Raw genomic sequence first — 7,002 nt, 5'->3', positions numbered from 1 at the left:
AAAATATTCACAAGTATGGTATTACTTTTTCTATCTTCCACCGAAAAATTAGAATTGAACTTAAAATTTCATTATGTCTTGGTAAAATGGACAACTGACGTGGAAGATTTTCATTTTCTCTGGTGAAATTAGAATTGAATTTGGTTCCTTGGTAAATTCAGAAGAGAACTTGAACTTCCTTATATTTAGTGAAAAATTGGGAACAGTATTTTAAATTTTTCATCTCTTCCAGCCAGATCTGAACTAAAGTGGAAAATTTTTATATTATTTGGAAAAATAGAAATAATCAATGACTAATTTCTTTTTCATTGAGAAAATTCAGAAGAGAACTTGAACTTTCCTTGACTTCGTTGAGAAAATTTTGAATTGAACTAGAACTTTCTATCTTCCGTGAAAATATTCACAAGTATGGTATTACTTTTTCTATCTTCCACCGAAAAATTTGAATTGAAATTTAAATTTATTTATGTCTTTGTGAAATAAAGAACTGAAGTGGAAGATTTTTGTTTTATCTGGAGAAATTAGAATTGAAGTGTTTTCTTTGGTAAAGTTCAGAAGAGAACTTGAACTTTTCTTCACTTCGTTGAGAAACTTTTAAATTGAACTAGAACTTTTTATCTTTCGTGAAAATATTCACAAGTATGGTATTACTTTTTCTATCTTCCACCGAAAAATTTAGAATTGAACTTTAAATTTCTTTATGTCTTTGTGAAATAAAGAACTGAAGTGGAAAATTTTTATTTTCTCTGGGGAAATTAGAATTCAATTGTGTTCTTTGGTAAAATTCCGAAGAGAACTTGAACTTTTTTATCTTCTGTGAAAAATTTGGAACAGTATTTTAAATTTTTCATCTCTTCGAGCCAGATCTGAATTAAAGTGGAAAATTTTTATATTATTTGGAAAAATAGAAATGATCAATGACTAATTTCTTTTTCATTGAGAAAATTCAGAAGAGAACTTGAACTTTTCTTCACTTCATTGAGAAAATTTTAAATTGAACTAGAACTTTTTATCTTTCGTGAAAATATTAACAAGTATGGTATTACTTTTTCTATCTTCCACCGAAAAATTAGAATTGAACTTTAAATTTCTTTATGTCTTTGTGAAATAAAGAACTGAAGTGGTAGATTTTTGTTTTCTCTGGAGAAATTAGAATTCAATTGTGTTCTTTGGTAAAATTCCGAAGAGAACTTGAACTTTTTTATCTTCTGTGAAAAATTTGGAACAGTATTTTAAATTTTTCATCTCTTCGAGACAGATCTAAATTAAAGTGGAAAATTTTTATATTATTTTGAAAAATAGAAATGATCAATGACTAATTTCCTTTTCATTGAGAAAATTCCGAAGAGAACTTGAACTTTCCTTGACTTCTTTGAGAAACTTTAAAAATGAACTAGAACATTTTATTTTCCATGAAAATATTCAAAAGTATGACATTGAGTTTTCTATCTTCCATCAACCAATTAGAATTTAACTTTAAATGTAATTATTTCTTTGTGAAAAGAATAACTGTAGTGTAACATTTTTAATTTATATGGAGTAATTAGAAATGAAGTGTGTTCTTTGTTAAACTTCAGAAGAGAACTTGAACTTTTCTTCACTTCGTTGAGAAAATTTGGAACAGTATTTTAAATTTTTCCTCCCTTTGAGAAAAATCTGAACTAAAGTGGAAAATTTTTATATTATTTTGCAAAAATAGAATTGAATAAAACCTATTTTCTTTTTCATTGAGAAAATTCAGAAGAGAACTTGAACTTTTCTTCACTTCATTGAGAAAATTTAAAATTGAAATAGAACTGCTTATCTTTCGAGAAAATATTCACAGCTATGATATAGCTTTTTCTATCTACTATGGAAAAATTTAGAATTTGTAAAATTGGTTTAAGAAGCATATTAAGAAAAGAACTTGTACCTGAAATGCCTTTGAAAAGTATTGCTTGGTGTTGGAGCATTCAAAAAGCTGTAAAGTATAGTTTTGGGTGAAAAAGATAAGTACTTCAAGTTGGAAAACGGGTTTAGGAGGGACATTAAGATAGGAACTTGCTCTGGAATGGTCTTTGAAAAGTATTTCTTGGTGTTGAGGTATCCTAATAGCTTTAATTATTAATGTAGGGTTGATTAGGAATGTCATTCAAGTTAGATTAGATGTTGTGGAGTAACATTGATAAAGGAATTAGTTCAGGACTGGAATTTGAACTGTAAGTCGAGTTGATGAGGAATCACCAAATCTGTAAAGACTAGATAATTGTTACAAAGATATGTACTTCAAGCTGGAAATCAGGGTGAGGAGAGACATTATGAAAGTAACTTGCTCTGAAATCGTCTTTGAAAAGTATTTCTTGGTGTTGAGGTATCCAAGAAGCTGTATAGTATTGTTGTGGATGATAAAGATATGTACTTCAACTTAGAAAATGATTTTAGGATGGACATTAAGAAATTAAGTTGCTCTGAAATGGTCTTTGAAAATTATTTATTGGTGTTGAGGTAACCAAAAAGCTGTAAAGTATAGTTGTGGGTAAAAAAGATAAGTACTTCAAGTTGCAAAATGGGTTTAGGAGGGACATTAAGAAAGTAACTTGCTCTGAAATGGTCTTTGAAAAGCATTTCTTGGTGTTGAGGTATCCAAAAAGCTGTAGAGTATAGTTGTGGGTGAAAAAGATAAGTTCTTCAAGCTGGAAAATTTGTTTAGGAGGGACATTAAGAATGTAAGTTGCTCTGAAATGGTCTTTGAAAGGTATTTCTTGGTTTTGAGGTATCCAAAAAGCTGTAAAGTATAGTTGTGAGTGAAAAATATAAGTACTTAAAGTTGGAAAATGGGTTTAGGAGGAACATTAAGAAAGTAACTTGCTCTGAAATGCTCTTTGAAAAGTATTTCTTGGTGTTGAGGTAACCAAAAAGCTGTAAAGTATAGTTGTGAGTGAAAAGATAAGTACTTCAAGTTGGAAAATGGGTTTGGGAGGGACATTAAGAAAGTAACTTGCTCTGAAATGGTCTTTGAAAAGTATTTCTTGGTGTTGGGACACTCAAAAAGCTGTAAAGTATAGTTGTGAGTGAAAAAGATAAGTACTTCAAGTTGGAAAATTGGTTTAGGATGGACATTAAGAATGTAACTTGTTCTGAAATGCCTTTTGAAAAGTATTGCTTGGTGTTGAGGTATCCAAAAAGCTGTAAAGTATAGTTGTGGGTGAAAAAGATAAGTACTTCAAGTTGGAAAATTGGCTTAGGAGGGACATTAAGAAAGTAACTTGCTTGTCATAGTCGATTACGTCATTCTATGCCCATAAATGGATTCCCGTCAGGACCTCTTGATAGGGTTCTACCGATTATGTAATCAATTTCTCAGAAATCCAATTTTCTTAGTCGATTACATCATTCTATGCCCATAAATGAATTTCCGTCATGACCTTCAGATAGGGTTCTACCGATTATGTAATCAATTTCTCCGAAATCCATTTGTCATAGTAGATTACGTCATTCTATGCCCATAAATGGATTCCCGTCAGGAGCTCCTGATAGGGTTCTACCGATTATGTAATCAATTTCTCGGGAATTCTCTCCCTTCCATTACGCAATCAATATATCTCTTCCCCACCTTCTCCTTAGAAACAACAAATTAATTCCCATTTCGTGATATATCAATCAATCTTGACATCACCTGTCAGACATTATTAAACTTCGCCTGGAAACAATTTGATTAATGATTGACAGTACCTGTCAGACATTATTAAACTTTGTCCGGAAACAATTTGATTAATGACTGACAGCACAGGTGTTCCAAATTCCCAATCGTTTTAATTAACCACGTGTTCTCCCTAATGACTCTATGCACATGGCCAAAACAACAACAACAAATACTCTTTCCTAGATCATAACATTCTCCCCTAGCGGGCACTTGGCCAAAAACAACAAATACTCTTTCCTGACATCATAACATTCTTCCCTAGCCGGCACTTGGCCAAAACACCCCTGGAGAAAGAGGTCATTGACCCCATTAACCACGTGTTCTCTCTAGGGACTCTATGCCCATATTTGGTGCCCCACCGGTGTCAATAGGGGCATCTCTACTAAGGGGATCTGTGAACTTACGGTAAAACACGTTAAATACTGAATTTGCCGTGACTAATTTTACCATTTACAGCACTACAGCTAAGTCATGCAGATCTACCAAGACAAACTTATTTGCACTTTATATATAGAAGTTCGAAAAAAACAAAACAAGTTTCTTCAACTGAAATTAAGCAGAGACATTAAAACTTAAAACGAACAGAAATTATTACGTATATAAGGGAGATCGCCACCTTGTCAATAATAACTTCCTCCGTCAAGCAAACTTGACACTTTCTCTTCTGAATAAATTTAGTGGCCCACCATCTCAGTTACTAAAGGTATATATTTCTTTTGTACGTCCTTTGGTCAAGTACGCTTGTCCTGTCTGGCATCCCGGCCTCTCAATTGAAGCAACCAAAAAATCGAAAATATTCAAAAAAGACCCATAAGGATTATTTATAAAGAAGACCAGGTCCCATATTCCTACCTCCTTAAAACTTTAAAACTTGATACCCTGGAGTCCAGAAGAAAAAAATTATGCCTCCGTTTCGGGAAGTCAGCACAAATAAGCCTCCGTACTGAAAAACTCTTTCCTAGCCACCACTCACCCATAAGATATCACCGTCCCCGTATAGTATCCCACCCCATCCCCATCCTTTCTCCCATACCCTTTTCGACCTTGAATTATAAAAAAACTTTTATTCTTTTTTTTACAAATAAAATCAACAAAAATCATGACCCGTAAGTTTGCCAAAAATTTAAATTGCTTTGTATATATTATTTTTTAATTTTTGAAAAATTGATTATTTTATTTTGATTCTTTTCATCTTTTATATTATAACATATAAAATATTTTATAATTATGACCTATATTTATTGCTTTTGTATTTTCTGACTATTACCTGTTGTGTTTCGTTACAGTGGTAACTATATGTTGTTATTGTATTTTTTTTTATTGACTAAGAAATGCGAATTCGGCCCACTAGGGTATGTGATAGTCTTTTTGCCAATAAATATCTATCTATCTATCTATTTATCAACTTAATCTGGAGATGCCGAGCCTTTGGTAAAGTCGAGGAGGCCAACCTATGAGAAAAAACTAGTCTCTGTCCACCTTTTAAGGTACATTTTTGTGTGCCATATTGGCTGTTTTTGTATTTGTTTTTCTTTATTTTTCCGTTCGGTCTTATTTTGCAGTAGGTATCAACACATGACTGATTGTAGAAAAGAAACAACACAGAAACTCCAAGTAATTGAGAGGTAAAAATTCTTAAATAGTATAGGTAAACGGCAGGAAGTAGGTATGCCACCATTGTCGGACAAGCACTCGTGGGTCAGTTCCTAGAAATCTACGCCTGCCAAGAATCATAGTCAGGATAATCAAGAATTTAAAGCAGGAATACGGCTGCTAGACCGACGAGACAGATAGACAAGCAAGGCACCCCGGCCTATTATCTTAGGAATGTTAACCAAAAATTTAGAATTGACACAGGACCATTAATTTGCTTGGAATAACAGGCAAACAATCGTTTAAAGCCATCTTTATCTTCCAAATAGTACTTATTCATTGCCTAGGCTCAGCCCCGCATTCTGAGTAAATTTCAATTGTTCACAATTTTTTTAAATTTTTGGGTCACTTGCCCGAGACTCTGGGCGGCTGGGCGCCCACAGACATTGTCCCAAATTCCTCTCTCAATTTAGCAATTGTTCACGGATTCCCACCGTCACCAATCGCTTTCTAAATAGTATCTATTCAATGCCTCAGCTTAGTCGAGCATTCTGAGCAATTTTCAACTTTCAATTTTTCAAGTTTTGGGTCATTTGCCAGACTGGGCAGGTGGGCACCTCCAAAAATTGCCCCAAATTTATCTCTAGTCTTAGAACTTATTTACGGATGCCTAAAGCCGTGAATGGTTAGACCGTTTCCCTAGCAGTAACCATGCGCTACACACATACCAACAATATTTTTCATTTTCACGTGGGGTCCCAATCTAGCCCATGTTCATCGCTTAGCATTCAAGCCTTTGGAAAGGCACGCCTGCCTAGAGTCTCAAGCAGGTTGACCAAAAATTTAAAATTGACATAGGACCGTTAGATTGCCTGTAATAAGAGGCAAACGAGGCACGCCCGCCTATGGTCTTAGGAAGGTTGACCAAGAATTTAGAATTGACACAGGACCGTTAAATTGCTGGGAATGACAGGCAAACAAGTGTTTAAAGCCTAATAGTGCGGGGCCCTAACTACCTTTAGTGTCAGGCAGGCAAGTGACCCAATTTATAAACTCAGACATTTGCACTAACAAAAACTTAATTCAATATAAGTTGGATCAACAAGTTGCCGGGAATTACAAGGTAAATGGGCGTCCAAAACCTGAAAGGCCCTGTCTGCCTAGACTGTTAGGCGAGTGAACAGTCTAGGCTTAAAAAATTATTTTTTAATTTTTGAAAATTTGGTTATTTTATTTGTTATTCTTTATATCTTTTCATATTATGACCTATAAAATTTTTCTAATTATGACCTATATTTATTACTTTTGTATTTTCAGACTTTTTTTTTTTTTAAGAAATGTGAATTCGGCCCACTAAGGATTGTAATAGTATTTTTGCCAATAAATATCTATCTATCTATTTATCTACCAAACATGGTGATGTTGAGTCCTTGGTACAGTCGAGGAGACCATTCTAACCTATGAGAAAAAACTAGAGTCTCTGTCCACCTTTTAAGGCACATTTTTGTGTGCCATATTGGCTGTTATTGTATTTGTTTTTCTTTATCATTTTCGTTTGGTCTTTTTCTGTTGATTATAAGACAGTTATTAATAAAAGTCATTCATAATGAGAAATGCATACTCCGAAGTATGGTTTAAGGTCCCCGTTCAATGACTCACACGGTTCTTTTGTAACTCAGAGTTACTAAAATTAGGGCTTATATAGGTAGTTGTAAAGTTTCACAAAT

The sequence above is a fragment of the Artemia sp. Qi Xiang Cuo genome, chromosome 13, assembly GCF_049724085.1.
Source record: "Artemia sp. Qi Xiang Cuo chromosome 13, ASM4972408v1, whole genome shotgun sequence".
NCBI classification, from domain to species: domain Eukaryota; kingdom Metazoa; phylum Arthropoda; class Branchiopoda; order Anostraca; family Artemiidae; genus Artemia; species Artemia sp. Qi Xiang Cuo.
The sequence above is the reverse complement of the archived record's forward strand: the minus strand, read 5'-3'. Positions refer to the sequence as shown.